Here is a 20,441-nt window from a genome sequence, read left to right as displayed (position 1 = left end):
CCTGACCAGCTCTGACCGGAGCGATCTCTTCAATCAAACTATTCTGCTGACATGTTACTGTAATACAGCAAAACGTCATTAAGGTTAAAAGGTCCAAACAGGAATTTCCAGTCATTTTCAAGAAACATGATGAATTGGAGCAAACGGTAACTTGGATTCTCTGAGTAATTCTCTGAGTAATCAGTAACCTGCTCACCAGCTTCTAGAAGAGTTACTGAGATGTTTGAGGAGTGATTTCCTTAGGGTTAGAGGTCAAAACAAGTATTTGTGATCATTTTCAGGGAAAATGTTCAAACTGATCAAATAGAAACTTGGATCGCCGAGTTGTTTAATGCCAAAATTTACTCTGTAACCTCGGTGACATGGGAGTAGTTGGTGAATTCTGTGTTTTTGGCTGCTACTATGGTAACACTTTAGTTTCTGACAGTGTTCTACTGGGATCTTTTGAAACATGTATCTTGTAAATAATCTGACGCCAAATGAAGCTGTATAGTTCTGTTTACATTATCATGGGAAAACATAAAAAACGTATTAGCAGTGAAATTTATTAGCATTACAACAAAATTTTCTTTACCCAAAACATCAAATCCAGGTTTGCATCTCAGATGTATTTTCAAATTGCAGCTGAACTTTTAGGTCTTCTTTTTAAGAAAATCCTCCTCTATACCACTCCATCATGAAGCTGTATAACTAGCGATATAAAATGCAAAATATGCCCTCTGCACAATTTCTACAATCACAGCCACAGAAGCCTATAACTTCTTCTGGGTGTCTTGGTGGCTTTCTTCACTCTTCTCCTTCTGCATCACTCTTTCACTCTTTTTGAGAACTGTCTTCTCCACACAGATTTACCATAAAGTGCCATACTGTTTGTGTTTCTTTATAATTGATGTAAATAAAGTCCAAAACATATTCAGTGACTTGGAAATGTTTATGTATCCATCCCCTGACTTGTCTGAAGAAAACTGGCAATAAAACTGATTACTTACAGCTGTTATACCAAAGGGGCTGATTGCTTATGCAACCCATCATCTTGGCTTTTATATTTTTAATTAATTTATATCAAGCTGTAGAGATTTGCTTTCACTTTAAGGAAGATAATTTTAGAAATTTTTATTTTTTATATTTTTGTATTTGTTGTATTTGAAATGGCAGAAATAAATTAAAATGTGTGAAATACCAAGTGTTCCAATATTTTGGAGGGCACAGTATCCTAACCTTATGATGAATGAAAAATGAGTGTAGAATTATTACTGTTTTAAGAATGATTAATTTTCACTGTTGCTGCACTTTGTGTGAAATCATAATCAGATCATATAGCATATCGATAGAGATATAATATTTGGATTCAATATTGAGATATAATAATTTGGCCATATTGTGTGGCCCTACTGTCAACTAGCGGAAATGTTTTATGGGTGAACACATTAAGTCCAACTTGCTCAGTGAACATAATAAAATTATGGAAAGTATTTCCACCCAAGTAAAATGTGTTAATGTAGCCAGAAACAATTTTGCTGAGTGACCTAAATGTAAATTTGTTGGGTCAACATGATGAATTTGTGTTACTGTTACTTAATTACCATGGCTCAGGCCAACTAGATTTGTAAAAGTAAATGTAACAAAAAAGTAAGTCCCTTTGGCTGCTCACTTGTTTGCACTTGGGGTCGCCACAGCAAATCCAAGGTGGATCTGCATAAATTGTGGTGATCCAACACAGCAAATTTAAGTTGACACGTAACTGTACTATTTTAAAAGTAGTTGTAACTACCCTAATAAATTAAGTAACTCATATCACATCATAGTAAACATGTTTGAATGGCCCAAGGAAATTAAATCAATGTGTTACATTTACCCTTACAGGGTAAACAGGTGGTGGCCAAGTGGTTAGTGCACTTGGTTTCAATGCAGAAGGTTCCCAGTTCAATCCCCACCCCTGCTACATGTAATGTGGAGTTGCATCAGGAAGGGCACCTGGCGATTGCACAAGTACTGAAATGGAACCTAATGCACAATGTACTATATGTTAGTGTAAAGCATACGCTGTCATTGTCTCTCGCTGATGAAGCAGGTAGCAACGGCTGCAGGAATGGATACACAGAAACATGGAGCATCCCTTTGTGGCAATCCCATGGTGCCAAGGGAAGATGGACTCTAAATCAACTTCTGTACAGGGATCGTGGACTTGGAGATGACTGAACGGACCCAGTCTTGATGCGCATTGTTTCTGACAGATGCTGCACGTGGTTGCTGCTGGAAGCTTCTGCCGGTCAGGATCTTGCTCTCTCTCCTTGCTTTTGCTTGTACAGTGTTTTTGGAAGCTCGGTCCCTCGCTTGTTTTTCTCAGGTCTTTCAGTCAGTGGAGCAGCTGTTGAGGTTGTGGTTCAGGAGGTCCTTGTAGCATTTCTTCGACACATATGCTGCTGAAGCATGCTGGAACGGATGCATGAATGCATAGAACATAGTGCACTATGTGCAAAGTATTGTGTGCTAGCGTAAAGCATACGCTGTGTTTGTCTCTTGCTAACTGTTAGCGCCTGTTCTTTTCGTCTTACTTGGATTAAATCATTTCAAGTATACTGCTAACACATGCTGCACACTCAATCACAACACACGGCACATCAGTCCTCACTTATTGCAGTCATAAAGAAACAGACTTGGCCTTTAAAAAACAAGTATGCAATTGACAACGCAACCAGCATCACTCTGATGTCACTGTGTGTCTCCTTCTGGCATTACAGCTACAAGTTTAATGCTCCTCAGAATGAACTATGATTACTAGGAGCACCCAGGCAGCCGCCATCTATTTTTGCCAAATAAATTACATCCTGATCATTGGCGGGCTCCATTCAGGAAGTGAGTGATAGCACACGAGATACAGGTTATTAAAGAGCAGCGGGAACAGAAGGGGGCAGTTTGAAGATAACGAGGCGGGTGAGGCCCCACAGCCATTACTGTAGGCTAATTATACGTTAGCTGAAGTGTTAAATAGACCAGCAACCAGCACTTTGGGGCTCTTTATTGGAGCCAGGTGTAGTAAATAAATCAATTAGCTACGCTGCTTTAGAAGATGTTTGAATCAGTTCACTGTTTAGGGGGATTTTCAGGTCTGTCCCGGGCGTTATATTGTGTGCGATGTGGGTATTTTCAGTTCTGCTATGGTAGTAAAAAAAAACAAAAAAAAACCCACCACATTTAAAGTACATGAAAATTCTCCAACTGTCAATGAGTTTGTGTCGATTTTAAACCAGGTTACATCAGTGGATTGCACACAGCCACAAAAGAAACTGCTGAAAGTCGGAGAGGAAACCCATGTGCGGCTCAGCAAACCACTCTCTCCGTTGAGGTAGCACACTTCACACATGATGAACTGAATATTTTGCATTGGAATGGAGTCATCCGTGCATCTCGGTACCACCTGATGAGTTGAGTAAACCACACCAGAAACATCAATTCCTGTCAGCGTGCTAAGAGTGAAAGAGGGACACATCAAATTCTGAACCGTTCGTGTGCCAAACGCTCGGTGCGCACCGGATCTCGTTTGTTTGTCAACCACAGGTTATTATCTACTGTTCATTTTTGCAACCGAACCCAAAAATCTAAATTACTCAGTTGCAGATACACCCACAGCACCTGAACACTCCCTGTAACTGCCCTAACTGCCCAAGCAGGGAAGAAATGCTTCTGTGCATGCTTCAGCCAGAAATCACTTAAACATCTCAGTTTCTCTGGAGGTGAAATTCACACTGGATCTCTGATTAAATCATATTATAAATGAAAGAAAAAACAGTTTTCATAAGGCACCACATCAGCCCCAAAAGCCATATTGTGCATCTGCATTTTAACCAGCCCTCCCCCACCTCAAACAACAGGAATGTTTTATGGCCGTTTTGACTCGGGGTTAATGTCTTGCGCTCCTGTGAGATAACATCTGCAATGTGCAGAGGAACCTGTCTGACCTCCAGTGATGACGGCTGATGCTCGGCAAGCTGCAGTGAAGCCTCACGATGCCTCCCGGCCTTGAGAAACAGGCCATGTAAATTGATCCTGCACGGACTGGTCTTACTATCATCTAGGAGTGCAACAAAAAACTGCCAAACTGAAGGAAAGAAAATGCTATATTTTATGTGTACCACTAAAAACCATGAGGTCTGCAACACTGACTATTAATTATATTGTCACATATTCAGATGTTTGCTACACAGTGTGTTGACATTCACACAGGGTGTTATAACTGCTCCCATCTGTGTATCTGTGTGTGACCAAAATAACTCAAAAGTGGCTGGATGGATTTTCACCAAACTTCGTGGAGATATTAGGTAAGTTACTGTCTCCAGAAGGTTAAAATTTGGAATAGATTGGTCAAAGGTCAAGGTCATGCAAACTAAAAAAACACATTTAGGCCCTGCGTCCATTTATTTATGGTGGAAAAACAATGAGAGAGCACCCATACACACTTCATCAGTTTTAGTATTTTAAGTGAGGAAAACAAAAAGCACTCCTCATGGGATTTGTTTCTATTACAATAATAAACAGCTAAGTAGCATCTAATGTATGGCAATAAAAAGTACTCACCCTCAGCAAAGAACCAAGCATCTGTCCATTCAGCAAAAAAAAAAAAAAAAAAAATCTCTCCTGTTGCTTGTGAAGCAGCAGGACCTTCGTGGCCGGAACGTCTTTTCAATTGGGACCCGGGACTTTCATCCTGCTACACATCTCCCCACCATTTTTGACTTTGTCCCGAAGTCACAGGTGCATGTTAGCATACTCTGTGACCCACATCCTGTTCATGATGCCAGATTGAAGCAGCAGGACCTTCGTGGCCAGGACGATGGTGGGGGATCGAACCCATGCGGCTCGCACCAAAAGACCGTTCCTCTACTAGGTCAGCCAAAGGGGAACTCCCCGTTAGCCAAGCTAGCGGGAACGTCTTTTCAATTGGGACCCGGGACTTTCATCCCGCTACACTTGTGAAGGTGCTGTAGTGACATCACAGAGTTTTCTGAAAAGTTCAACGATTTTCAACTTAAAAGTGCATGGGCTGGCCACAAAAAAAAGTGGTCTGCTCTGAAAAAAAAAAAAAAGAAATGCTGGGTATGCACTGTGATCTCATATGGAACAAATGAACAAAAGATGGCAAAAGAAAAAGAAGTCATATATGTTAAAAATAAAAATATTTACTCGGCTATGTGTGGTGCCTTGAACCTCACTGCATATATTGCTGACAATAAGAATTATGCTACACCTGAATGTACCGTTACTCATGTCCTCGAAACTGTGATTTGTAACTTTATACACCTTTACACACCTATTGCAATAATTGTCAATGACATCTTGAACGTTTGATTTTTTCAAAAGATCAAAAGTCGGCTTTAAATGTTGTGAAAAGCCGCCGTATGAGGGTGATTCTTTAACTACGGGCACTACTGGCCTTGTAAATGTAATTTCCACCACACCATTGCCAACCAGTCCCAGCAGAAGACTGCCCCTCCCTGAGCCTGGTTCTGCTGGAGGTTTCTTCCTGTTAAAAGGGAGTTTTTCCTTCCCACTGTTGCCAAGTGCTTGCTCACAGGGGGTCATTTTGACCGTTGGGGTTTTTCCGTAATTATTGTATGGCCTTGCCTTACAATATAAGGTGCCTTGGGGCAACTGTTTGTTGTGATTTGGCGCTATATAAATAAAATTGATTTGATCTGATTTGATTTACAATATAAAGCACCTTGGGGCAACTGTTTGTTGTGATTTGGCGCTATATACATGTGCTCTGATGTCACTGTTTATCTCCATAGAAACTACCAAAACAATCTTTCATACAAACTGTTTAAAGGGACATTACAGTGTTGTGGTGGAAATTACGGCAATAGTGTGGGACAACTACATTTTGTTTAAAAAAATCACAACAGTTGTATGACATTGAATACCCCAATTATGTTTTGATTACTTTACTGATATTTTATTCAGAGATATTTTAAAACATTAGAAAAAATGTTTTTTTACCATTCATTTTTATCATTGAAGATCAAAAGTCTGGGTGTGGGACAAGCACAAAACGGCAATATTTGCATATAATGATGCTGAAAAAAGGTGAAAAAGTCATCATAGACTACTGGAACAAATTTCTTAAAACACTTTCATTGTAAAGATAACTATAAAAGTGTGAAATTTCCCCTTTTTTTCTGTTTTTCATACAATATGATCAAAGGACATAATAAGTGCCCATAGTCTAAGAATCACCCATGAGTTTGTGACTGATGCCGGTCCATGATTCTGTCACGATGAGGGTTTTCTTTGCTTTTGACGTCGTATCATGATGCCAGTGACGGCTGCCTTCATCCTTTGGAGCTTTGATGGATGTGAAAGTGAAGCAAATCACATGCTGTCAAAATTCCAACAGTTATTCCCACCACTAAGAATGTGGGCGTGGAGGTGGGTGTGGGCGTGGTTCAACCCCGCACCCAAACACTTTGAATCAAATTCATTCATAGCTTCAGAAAACAGCTCACTTGATGTGCTGTGGCTGAGCGGTGGTGGTTTGTCCCCAGGTTCAAGTCTCAGGCGGGATATGTGAGTCCAGTTCTCCCTGTTTCCTCTCAGGATTCCTCTAAATCAGTTAAATACAGCACCCCCCCCCCCCCCCCCCCCCAAAAAAATGAAAAGATTCCTCAAAAAAACTGATTGAATGAACTGATTAAAAATGGTTCACAGTTTAGAAATAAACAAGAAAATCAACCACCTGATGACATCAGAAAATGAAATAATGTTTGGAGAGGGCTGAACAGTTAAATGAGCTCATTTCTTATTTCTTCAGAATATGATTCACTGCATCAAAACAAAGTACTCAATAAAGCAGTTGCTCGAGAAAATGACTCAATATTTCAAAATGCTTAAACACAATAACTGCGTATAAATCGCACCCTTTGTCTGCATTATTGACTCTGTAATTTGGGATTTTCTGCATTGTTGTAGGGTAATTTTTATTACTGGCATTTACGAGGGTAGGCTGAAAAGTTCTAAGGCTCCCCATGAAGGAGTAATGCATTAACTGCATTATAGTGAGCCTTAGAACTTTTCAGCCTACCCTCGTACACTCCCCGGCCACTTTATTAGGTACACCTGTTCAATTGTTAACACAAATAGGTAATCAGCCAATCACATGGCAGCAACTCAATGCATTTAGGCATCTAGATGTGGTGAAGACAGCTTACTGAAGTTCAAACTGAATGGAGAAGAAAGGGGATTGAAGTGACTTTGAGCATGGCATGGTTGTTGGTGCCACACAGGCTGGTCTGAGTATATCAGAAACTGCTGATATAGTGGGATTTTCATGCACAACCATCTCTAGAGTTTACAGAGAATGGTCTGAAAAAGAAAAGATATCCAGTGAGCAGCAGTTGTGTGGACGAAAATGCCTTGTTGATGTCAGAGTTGGTGGACGGTCTGGTTGAATGGCTGACTGCGTGATGCCGGACCAACATCTCTGAGGAATGTTTCCAACACCATGTTGAATCCATGCCATGAACGCTTAAGGTAGTTCTGAAGGCAAAAGGGGGTTCAACCTGATACAGCATGATATGAGGTGGCTGGTGAATGTATTCTTTTATTATTATTAGATTATATTTTGTTCCTGGAAAACCCCCATATAAATAGTAATTATAATAATTATTAATAACAAAAGTGTGACTTTTCAGTATATAAGGCCCACCAGAGTGTATGTCACAGGACCTCCCAAACTACTTAACCTCTTAAATCCTAGAGTACCCAAATTTGGGGACTTGCCCTGTTTTGGAACATTTGAACACTCATAACTAACCAATGCTGACACCAACATACACTTATTATACATCAAAATGACAAGCGAAGTCTCCTCTACAAAAGTATCCACTTCAATCACATATCAACTAACCACAGCTGAAATGTCAAGCAAATAAAGACATAAATCGGGATCCATTTTTTGGGAAAAAAAACTCATTTACTCTTACCAAGTATTATTTACTTTAATTTTTTTTTTTTGCATCCACAACATCCCCTAGGACCTGTCTTTTAGCTGATCCAAGCTTTTGCATTTTTGACCTTGTACAAGCTGAGAAATAAATCATAACGTATGGGTATGTGATTTTGGTGAAATAGGCTCTAGAGCTTAAGGGGTTCAAAAAGAATGCAACTTATACTAAGGAAAATACAGTAATAGAAACATTTCACTCAATGGAAATACTGGAGCGTTGACTTCTTAGATGATCCATGAGTACCTTTATCACACAGAAAGCCATATTACCTTATATATTTGAAATAAAAGGCTCTAAAAATACAAGAACAATGGAGCTCAAAAGTCTCTGCTAGTGGGTGTACCTGGCACACACTAGCTGTCACTCAGTGTGACCACTCTCCTAACTATTCATAACTTTATAACTGAAAACAACTTAAAGGTCTGAGTTATATAAAAAATACACTCCCTGTACAGTTGTTGTGACTGGGGAACCTAGCTATAGAGAACAAAGCTATTTTTTTAAAACCAGGCTGTAAACATTTTTATTTCTACTGCACAGTTGTACATTTTAACATGGGCATCTATGGGGAGTGGCTTAATTTTGGTGCCAGTGTCAAGTGGCCATTCAAGGAACCGCAGGTTTTCTTATTACTATTTTTCTTATATTATTACTACATCCCAGCTCAGCACAGTGCAACTCACCAGTAGGACGTCTCGGAGTTCACATGAAAAGTGCAAAACATGTCAGAGGGACAGCCTTCTGAGACTGAAGCCCTGATTTTGGTTGCAAAATATCTGTTGAGAGATACGTGATGCAGTTTGTAATTTGACAATAGCTGCATCATTCTTCTGTACTGATTCATCAACATGTGCAGTCGCTTCAGGAGAATTTGTGCCGGCTCTTGAAAACAAATCTTACGGCTTTTCTTCCCGCTGTCTGATGAAAAACGGCCTTTCAAGTTAAGGCGAGATTTTAGACCATCATCACTGAAGCTCCACAGGAGGGAATTTCTTTTGGAAGGAAGATGTACTTTCTTCCAGTAGAGTTCCAGACACTTGCAGAATTTATGCCAAGGAGCATTTAAAATTTTATCATTTTGTTCAGCATTGCCCAACCCTTATTAACACACGTAATGTTGGCCTTTTTTTCCATTTATTCATCACAATTTTTCCTTTGCATTTACAACTGTTACATTCTCATAATCACATGCTTTCTTCATACACAATGACCCTCACATTTCTCCTTCACCTCACAACTCCTACATCCTCATTTCCTAAATGCTTTGCTCATAAACACCTCAAAATCTGATCACGTAGCCCTCCGCTTTTTGGTTTTGTTTTCAGTGTCATTCGTTTAGCAAACATGATGCCAGTCACAACTGCAAGATCAATGTGCACGCTCTGAAAGAGTGCGGTTCTGTGAAAACAGACGAGCGCACTCAAGGTGTAGAGAAGGAAATACCTGGAACATTCCTTACTGCAGGAATGTTTTTATTAGCTTTTCACAAATGTCATCATTTTGAGGTGCACACACTATAAAGTGCGCTTGGCGGCAGGATCACTCAATCAAGCGGAGTGCGGCTTCAATGGGGAACCTGTGTCGAGGTCGGGGTTATACTATTTGAACAGCTGGCACAGTTTAGATCGGCATGTTCAAATGTGCAAGCGTCCCAAAAACAGCCATCGTTTGGCATTGAGCAAGAAGGACTCCGCGTTGTACAGTATCATCTTATGAGACATGCACAAAACAGTGCGCACGCATTACAATGAGAAAGCACGCAGTGCCGTTTCAATTATATGTAGATTCATAAGGAGTAGTGCTTTTCATCACCAGGTGTCTGAAAAACAGTTCTTAATATTAATTCATATATTTTTCATTCCATTTCATTTTTATAGTGCCAAATCACAGCAAAGCTGCCTCAAGGTGCTTCACACAGGTCTAACTTTACCAACACCTAGAGCAAGCACACATGCGACAGTGGTAAGGAAAAACTCCCTCTGATGATCTGAGGAAGAAACCTCAAGCAGACCAGACTCAGAGAGGTGACCCACTGCTTAGGCAATTCTAACAGTTATAAGGTTTTTACAAAGTTTGACAAAGGTGAAGAAAAAGAAAACAAGAAATCAAAACAGCATTGTCTCAAGGCAAAAATCTGGGGAAGGGTACAGAAACATTTCTGCTGCTTTGGAAGTCCCAATGAGCACAGTGACCTTCATCATCCATAAATGGAAGACGTTCAGATCCACCAGGACTCTTCCTAGAGCTGGCTGCATGTCTAAACTGAGCGATAGTGGGAAGTGACCAAGAACCCAATGGTCACTCTGTCAGAGCTCCAGCATTCCTCTGTGGAGAGAGGAGACCCTTCTAGAAGGACAACCAACTCTGCAGCAATACACCAATCAGGTCTGTATGGTAGAGTGACCAGACGGAAGCCACTCCTTAGTAAAAGGCACATGGCAGCCTGCCTGGAGTTTGCCAAAAGGCACCTGAAGGACTCTCAGACCATGAGAAACAAAATTCTCTGGTCTGATGAGACAAAGATGGAACTCTTTGGTGTGAATGCCAGGCGTCATGTTTGGAGGAAACTAGGCACCATCTCTACAGTGAAGCATGGTGGTGGCAGCATCATGCTGTGGGGATGTTTATCAGTGGCAGGAACTGGGAGACTAGTAAGGATTGAGGGAAAGATGAATGCAGCAATGTACAGATCGACCTCCTGGATGAAAACCTGCTCCAGAGCGCTCTTGAACTCAGACTGGGGCGACAGTTCATCTTTAGTACTTAGGGACAATAACCCTAAGTACACAACCAAGATATCAAAGGATTGTCTTCAGGACAACTCTGTGAATGTCCTTGTGTGGCCCAGCCAGAGCCCAGACCTGAATCTGATTGAACATCTCTGGAGAGATCTGAAAATGTCTTTGCACAAATGCTCCTCATCCAATCTGATGGAGAGGAATGGGGAAAAACTTCCCAAAGATAGGTGCACCAAGCTTGTAGCATCATATTCAAGAAGATTTCAGGTTGTAATTGAAAGATACATCAACAAAGTATTGAGAAATGGGTGTGAATACTTATGTACCTGCGATTTCTTAGTTTTTTACTTTTAATAAATCTGCAAAATAAAAAAAAAGCCTTTTTCATGGTGTCATTATTGTGTATTGTGAGTAGAATTTTCAGAGAAAAAAATTATTTCCTCCATTTTGAAATAAGGCTGTAACATATCTAGATGTGGAAAAACTGAAGCGGTGTGAATATTTTCCGGATGCACTGTACCTCCATAATGGTTGGTAAAAGATGTTTGTTGCACATTATAGCCTATTTAAAATAAAGGAATAAATAGGTTTTCCAATCAAACTTTAAAGAGGCAGTCAGCCTGGGCAGCGCTTTCCAAGGACCAGCCCAAAAATATGTTGCAGTGCTTCCAGAGTGGCCCACTTGAAGCCCCTGAGAGGCTGCCCATTCTCATTTATCAAATTAAAAGCACCTTTCTTCACACTTTGGGGAGAAAAAAAAACAACATTTTCACAGCCAGTGAAGTCATGTGTGTGCGGTGTGACGCGCAAGTCCAGTATGATTCCTGGTGTTAACAGCTAATAAATTGGGGCCCATCCCCCTGGTACTCTGCAGGCTCAATTATATCCACATGTAGCCATTAGTCTGCCATGGTAGCCAAAGTGAGCTGCATATTTTTAAAAGGTGGGTTTCCATAACACTTGCTCAACGCCATGTTGGTTGCTAAGGACGGTGAAAGCCAGACGCGGCTGTTTAAACACAGAACTCCTGTGGAGCACAACATCGGACGGTGTATGCCCAATTTGGGCAAAAGGTCACATCTTGTATAGAAATGATATGCAGGAATCTGCGTTGGATGGTATCGAAAGCAAAATTAAAACTTAATTTTTATGCCTTAAATACACTATATCTACACATTTTACAATGACGCTTCAAAGTGGAATCAATAGATAATTATTTTTTTTATTGTAATGACATTAAGCAGGCGTCAAAGTGAACACACTCTTTTCCCACCCTAATGTGCATGTAACCTCAAACCTAACCCTGTGTGTGTGTAAATTCTTTTTTCATCCCTCATGTGAAATAGCCTGGCTTAGAGTAACCAAGATCAAATTACCAGAAACCAGGCTTGCAAATCTCCCAAGGTAGATCCAGCGCACGATGAGTATCGCTCTCTAGAGGGGAGCTTGTTAATAGGTCATTTGCCTACTCGGTTGAATAAATCCCAGTCAGCTTGCGCTGCGAGAAGGGTTCTCTTTCAAGTTCAAGTATCTCAGTAAGAGGAGCGGATTGGCTCTTCAGTGAAGGGCCGGTGGGTTTGATCCCCAATTACTGCCGAGCATTCTTGGGTAACGCACTGATCCCCAAAATCAGTCACCTTTGAGGTAACGCAACCCCACACATACATGGGTTAAAGATGTTGAGAAACAAGAAGGACGTGAATGGCCACACAGTGGTTCAGTATGAAGTTTGGAACCACACAGAACAGAAAAGACAAAAGATGCGGGTTCAACAAAAAAAAAAAAAAAAAAAGAAAAAGAAAGTTAATAATCAAGACAATAGCACATACCAGTTCCTTCTAGCTCAGTGGCACATGCAGACCAAGCACTTCCAGTTGTGCTTTGCTGCATCCCAATGATGACGCCGTCTTATACCACACCATCCACACTCATATGGTTTCAAACTGGATGAATATTTTTACAGCATCTGGATTACCAAACAGTGATTGGGAGATGAACCTATAGCCTCTGTGTTTTTGCGGTGGAAAGAAATTTAAGCACCCAGACATGACATGCAAATTTCACAAAAAGAACTTATAGGGAGAGCCCAACCTACAGCCTTACCGAATCTAAAACTGACTCCATAATGCTAACACAGTATGACGCTAACAGCTAACTGAGTTGACAACTGGTACAAAAAAATAGGGAATGTTAAACAAATTGAATTAAAGCTAACTGAATAAAGCTAATGGAATATAAAGCTAAGTACATAAAAAAGCTCACCGAATTTAAAAGTGGCACAGTGGTTTCTAGTCAACTTGTATCACCCACCAACTCGTAGCATGCGGTGCTAAGAGTTAGCGGCTGTTGAAAAGTGGTACGATTTGACCGAGGTGTTACGAGTTGGTGTGCGATGAGCTGGTAGGTGATACGAGTTGACCTGATACCGGCAGAATATGGCTAACACAATATATAATATCCAGACCAACTCCCCCCCCCCAAAAAAAACCAAAAACATATACGAGGTCTATCAGAAAAGTATCCTACCTTTTTATTTTTTAAAAAAAACTATATGGATTTGAATGACGTGCGATTACACCAATCATGCTTGAACCCTCGTGCGCATGCGTGAGTTTTTTCACGCGTGTCGGTGACGTTATTTCCCTGTGGGCAGGCCTTGAGTGAGATGTGGTTCCAGGCGCCGTCGTCGGCCTGTTTCGAGCTGAAAACATCCTAATTTAAGGCTTAATTCACCCAGGACGTCGTGAGAGAACAGAGAAGATTCAGAAGAGGCCGGCATGAGGACTTTATGCGGACATTCCACTGTTTAAGGACATTTTGTAATGAAAGACGTGCGCGCAAATTCAAAATCTGTGTGCGCCGCGACAGGAAAAACACCTCCGTGTTGAAAACCATTTGTAAAATTCAGGCGGCTTTTTATGGCTTTCAACAAGTGAGTAACTGAGAAATTGTTTAACAGCTTGGGCATGTTCCAACTTGCCCATTAAGGTTTCCAACGGAGGTGTTTTTCCTGTCGCGACCCCCCGCGGTCGGGTCCGGCCCGACATGCGACTCTGCCCACACATTCTTTCATTACAAAATGTCCGTTAACAATGGAATGTCCGAAATAAACTCCTCATGCCGACTTGTTCTGAAAGTTCTCTGTTCTCTGACGACTTACTGGGTCAACAGAGCCTGAAATGTGGAAGTTTTCAACTTGAAACGGCGAGACGCTGCCGCCTTGAAACGCAGATCACCGTCAGGCACCGTGGGCCGTCCTTACGGCGACACTACCAGACCAAAATCTCTCATCAGCCGTTAAAATTTTTACCGAAAACCAGCTGAATTTATCGAATGGTGTCCACTCAGTTGTGCCTTACAGTTTTAAAAAAAATTTTATCAAACAAAGCAGCAGTCTCTGAGCCATTCCTAAACAATGAAAAAATCGACGAGAGGGTGGGCCACTCCTCACTCAAAGACTGCCCACAGGTGAATGACGTAACCGACAGGCATGAAAAAAACTCTCGCATGCCCACGAGGGTTCAAGTATGTCTGATGTAATCACACGTGATTCAAATCCATATGGTTTTTGAAAAAAATAATAAGGTCGGATACTTTTCTAATAGACCTCGTATTTAAAGTTTATTTGATGAAATAATCTAAAGTAAATATCAAATTAACTTCCTACATACACTTTGTAGTATCCATGTAAGTGTACTATTTCAGTTCTTCTTGAGACTAAACTGGCCCACTTTTTAGTTCATAAAAGTATACCTGTAAGTACATTTTAAATGTAAGAGTTAGCAAAGTATGACTACACTAGTTTTACTTTTACTTCAGTGAAAGTGACCTTACACATATTACTGTAGTTATATACTTATTGCCCACTTTTTAGTTTATAAGTATACTTACCCAATGGAATTTAATGACTTCCCAGTCTGATTGTAACCTTCTGGTCATAAGTCCATTTTTCCTAACTTATAGACCATAAAGTCCAGGATTACAGTATGTGATTTATGTGTTGCCTGGACACACTTGCATCTTGTACCTACCAGTATACTTGGCAGTATATGCCAAGGATACTTAAATTATTCTGTATTCTTGTTAGTATATGCCAAGTATGGAGATTGTTTGTATACTTGTGAGTATAAACAAAGTATACTTCAAGATATCTTGTAAGTATAAATCTGTAACAAGTAAACTGAAAGTATACTTTCTTATTTTTAGTTTTAAAAAGTTCTAAAACCATCTTTACATGTACTGAATATAAAGTAAACTAAAAAACTAAATAAAGTTACACACAGTATAGGTAACTGAATTTAAAGCTAACAGATCATAAATCTACTGAATATAAAGCTATCACAACACAAACTGAACATAAAGTTACCTGCACAAATAAACAGCATTAAATGGATACAAAGCCTTACATAATATAAAGCAAACTGAAGCATTAATTGGATATAAAGCTATGTAATCAGAAAACCATCTCAGTAAATGTTAACTGAACGTTTAAGTGAATTTAAGACCAGCTGAAAATAAAGCAAACTATCCCAACTATCATGATGGACACTGAATATAAAGTCAATTAAAAAGTTAAATAATTATAAAACTAACTTGGTACAATGATAAATGAACACAAAATTAACAAAATAGAAAGCTAACTGACCATAAAACTTCACTAGACATAAAGTTATCTGATTGTAAGACTATACTGACATGCTTTGAATATAGCTAGCCAAATAACTTAGTCACAAATGAATTAAAGTATTCAAACTGAGTTTTCGTCTCCAGTATCAACTGGTTCGGTTTTACTGCAGCTTGAATGTAATCGGGTAATGTCATGCAAAACAGTTTTCAGCAGGGCCTTTACGGTGTGGGGACTGTTACCCAACAGCGAAACTTCTTTAGCATTGCTAATTCACAGGAGAAACCATGTTTAATGCGTGTCCAGGGTTCCTCTTTTTTGTCAACAAATGTTTGAGAGTTCCTGAAACTGGAGCAGGACCGGAGCCAGTTCTTTGAACGTTGTGTCTTTGGCAAATGCCAACGTCTCACTCCCCCCCACCGGCTCCCCCTTTCCAGCAGGGGGATGGAGAGCCTCAATGCTATCATTCTTTGATTCTGTTTGAATGAGGCCGCGTGTGAGCAGGAAAAGGAGCCAAATGTGCTTCCTGAGTGGTCCGAGGGGGGAAACGCTGTAATAAGTGAGGGGTGGGCGGTTAAAAATAACTGGGCTATATAAGCTCAGAGCAGAGTCCCGCTCACTCTCAATCTCTCGCTGACTCCTGCTTCGTCAGGATGTTCGTTATGCTACCTCTGACACATTTTTCCATGGACTTTAGAGCACTATCATATGAGACAGAGGTGATGTGTGTGAATTCTCACTGCCGTGCCGGAAAGCTTACAGACGTGACGCATAACTGCATGAAATGTAAATGACATAAACCACGCGCTCATGGCGCAAGGTTTCATCACTTCCAGATGGATGATATGAGGCGTTCATCCCCATAATGACCATCCCCATCATTTTATTGCATTTGGTTACTGAAGAAGAAAAATAAATATATAATAAAGACATCTCAAAATGACTGCAGTTGAAATCTAGAAATGCTGGTCTGTAATGGCAACCTCAATACTGCAAAAACCTGCAGTTCTTTGACTGGCTACTTGAACGTGGCTCCAAGAGCAAGTCACTCCCCATAGAACCCCATGTTAAACAGCCAATTTTACAGCAGAAGTAAACATGTTTACAGCCTGGTACAAACCCCATTTTGGTATCTATAGCTTGTTTTCTCATTCATAACAAATGTAATTTCATATAACTCAGTTTAACTTATTTTACGTCTTAAAGTTATGAAGAATTAGAGGTGTGGTCATTTTGAGTGACAGCTAGAGTCAGATTGATGGCAGCACTAGCACAGGCTGCTAGCTGCTGTTTTAATGACTTTTTTGTCCTATATAAGCATTTTGTTATACATTTCTGAGATAATATGACTTGCTGTGTACTTAATTGTGCTAATGGATCATCTAAGAGGTCTGTGCTCTCTTATTTCCACTGAGTTAAATTTTATTATAATTTTATTTGTTTGTTAGCGTGATGGAGGTCCAGCAGGAGTTGCTGTGCTTATGATAGGCAATAGGCCTCACTCCCTCGACAGCCAAAGGCTACTCTGTCCACTCAAGCCAGAACACAGGTTTTTTGGCCAGAACGTCCACCTCCCATGCTGGAGATCGTATATTCACATCCCAAGAAGAGCAAGTGGAAGGAGTCAAAACACAAACGCAATGCAGAGAAAGCTGCACCATTGGTGCTGTTAGCAATAATTAACACGTAACGATAGTTTTGTGACTTTTGTTCCACTGATGGTGCCGTGCCTACTGTGGAAATATCTCAGTCATTGTTTTCAATACCCGTGCCCAAGCCACCCGTTACGAAAACCACTGCCGGTCCGCAAAAATATGGTGTACTCAATCACCTGAACTGAAGTTAGCCTGCTAGATTTACCGTTATGAAAACCACCGCCCAGTCTGCAAAAATATGCGGTAATCAATCACCTGAACTGAAGTTAGCCAGTTAGCTTTATCGCTATGAAACCACCGCACGGTCTGCCAAAATATTCGGTAATCAATCACCTGAATGGAAGTTACCCTGTTAGCTGTACCGTTACAAAAACCACTGCCCGGTCTGCAAAAATATGGTGTAATCAATCACCCGAACTAAAGTTACCCTGTTAGCTTTACCGTAATGAAAACCACCGCCCGGTCCGCAAAAATATTCTGTAATCAATCACCTGAACTGAAGTTAGCCTGTTTACTTTACCGTTACGAAAACCCCCGCCCGGTCTGCAAAACTATGTGGTAATCAATCACCTGAACTGAAGTTAGCCTGTTAGCTTTAACGCTATGAAACCACCGCACGGTCTGCCAAAATATGCGGTAATCAATCACCTGAACTGAAGTTAGCCTGTTAGCTTTACCGTTACGAAAACCCCCGCCCGGTCTGCAAAACTATGCGGTAATCAATCACCTGAACTGAAGTTAGCCTGTTAGCTTTAACGCTATGAAACCACCGCACGGTCTGCCAAAATATGCGGTAATCAATCACCTGAACTGAAGTTAGCCTGTTAGCTTTACCGTTACGAAAACCCCCGCCCGGTCTGCAAAAATATGCGGTAATCAATCAAGTGATCTGAAGTTAGCCTGTTAGCTTTATCGCTATGAAACCACCGCACGGTCTGTCAAAATATTCGGTAATCAATCACCTGAATGGAAGTTAGCCTGTTAGCTGTACCATTACAAAAACCACTGCCCGGTCTGCAAAAATATGGTGTAATCAATCACCCGAACTAAAGTTACCCTGTTAGCTTTACCGTAATGAAAACCACCGCCCGGTCCGCAAAAATATTCTGTAATCAATCACCTGAACTCAAGTTAGCCTGTTTACTTTACCGTTACGAAAACCCCCGCCCGGTCTGCAAAACTATGCGGTAATCAATCACCTGAACTGAAGTTAGCCTGTTAGCTTTAACGCTATGAAACCACCGCACGGTCTGCCAAAATATGCGGTAATCAATCACCTGAACTGAAGTTAGCCTGTTAGCTTTACCGTTACGAAAACCCCCGCCCGGTCTGCAAAAATATGCGGTAATCAATCAAGTGATCTGAAGTTAGCCTGTTAGCTTTATCGCTATGAAACCACCGCACGGTCTGTCAAAATATTCGGTAATCAATCACCTGAATGGAAGTTAGCCTGTTAGCTGTACCATTACAAAAACCACTGCCCGGTCTGCAAAAATATGGTGTAATCAATCACCCGAACTAAAGTTACCTTGTTAGCTTTACCGTAATGAAAACCACCGCCCGGTCTGCAAAAATATTCTGTAATCAATCACCTGAACTGAAGTTAGCCTGTTAGCTTTACCGTTACGAAACCACTGCACATTCTGCCAAAATATGCGGTAATCAATCACCTGAATGGAAGTTAGCTTGTTAGCTGTACCGTTATGAAAACCACTGCCCGGTCCAGAAAAATATGGTGTAATCAATCACCCGAACTAAAGTTACCTTGTTAGCTGTACCGTTATGAAAACCACTGCCCGGTCCGCAAAAATATGCGGTAATGAATCACCTGAATGGAAGTTAGCCTGTTAGCCTTAGCTTGTTGGTAACTATGAGATGAAGATGTGCTCAAGTTTGATTCGTTGTGCCCAGACTACGTTGGTCATGACCCATGGGCTCCACCTCTTTCTCTTTATGGGTTGGCTGAAAGTTAGGTGGAGTCCAGCACTGCCAATACGGCGACATCTAGAGCCGCCACGTTTGAGCATAAAACCCGCTGGTGATGTCACAGAGGGTTTGTCCCATATATATACAATCTATGTCAATGATTCCCAAAGTGTGGGTAGTGCAGGTGGGCCCTGAGGTGTCATTAAAATCAAACAAATAAAAACATGTTTGATTAACCTGTTGTGTTCACAGCTTTATGATGCATAAATCTGCAGCTGCAAGAATATAAGCTTTGCAATTCTGAAAAGACATTCACGTTGCACAGCAGTAAAATTATTGCACAAATCTGACTTCAGGGGTAACTATTTTGACAAACGTCTGTGGAAATATTACTCATACAAACAACGGCTGAATATTGGCACAGTAAGAAGGGTGCAGGTTCGAGCCCTTGCGCTAGACACGCATGCACTCTAGTGAAGCTGCCTGAGAAAAATAGCAAAGTCCAACCACTTCTGAAAGGCATATTTGACCTATGACCTCTGGGAATGTGAGAAGCCCTGCAGGGATCACTTAAATTCTCAAACTCCATTAAAGTTTTTATGAACGCTGACGTCAGAGCAATGTCACACCCATCCATCCTACTTACACTCTGCCGGGTTGCCCAAATGAAATTCTCTTGTTGGGTACGTACACTTCTCCTCAGGAAGTGACGGAACTCAGTGAAATACAAACCTGCCTCTTAAACGTCATGTGGATTAGTGAATTCTCCCTCCAGACAAACGCTAAACTGCCAAAAGCTTTTTTCTCAGCTTTTTTAACCCTTTGCACTGCATTCATTTCCTGTTTTCAGTTTCACCTAATTTCATGCTGCTTGCGACCAAATGTGTCATTTGAACCCACGAGGTCCTTCATATAAAGCTACACACATTCTGTCAGAAATCTGGAGTGGTTACAGCAGTAATTGATAAAGACTTACAAGCCTGTGTGGACTCTCAGTTATAGCAGATGGAAATACTATCCTACGTGATAATAGCTGTAGAGCCTTTGCATTTATTTGTAACACTTAGGTTTTCAGAGCTAATGTCAGTCATCCTTTGGTGGATCTGGTTCAAATTTGGAACGATGTTCCACTATATGCTGGGCCACTACATACTTTAATTTCCTCAAGATCAGATAATAAGCCTAAAAGTTATTGGGGTTCAGACTTTTCCCCAACTGGACTCAGCTTTTAGGAGTCTCATTTCCCTCTTGTTGATAGGTTCTCAAAATTTGGCCCACACTTTTATCTCCCTGACGGCTATTGCACACTTGTGTTTTATTAAAATCCAACCATAATCATAAACATTATTGGGATTTTTTTTTTTTTTTTTTTTTTTGATGTGCAATTTCTGGGTTTCCACAGATGATGGACAGCTGTGGCACAGTGGAAACTCCTCATGCACCATGACCTTTAAGATATACTTTAAGATAAACAGAGCATCCAGTACTCACAGCG

This window comes from Thalassophryne amazonica, chromosome 12 (genome assembly GCF_902500255.1).
Source record: "Thalassophryne amazonica chromosome 12, fThaAma1.1, whole genome shotgun sequence".
Classification (NCBI taxonomy): Eukaryota; Metazoa; Chordata; class Actinopteri; order Batrachoidiformes; family Batrachoididae; genus Thalassophryne; species Thalassophryne amazonica.
Note: the sequence above shows the minus strand (reverse complement) of the source record.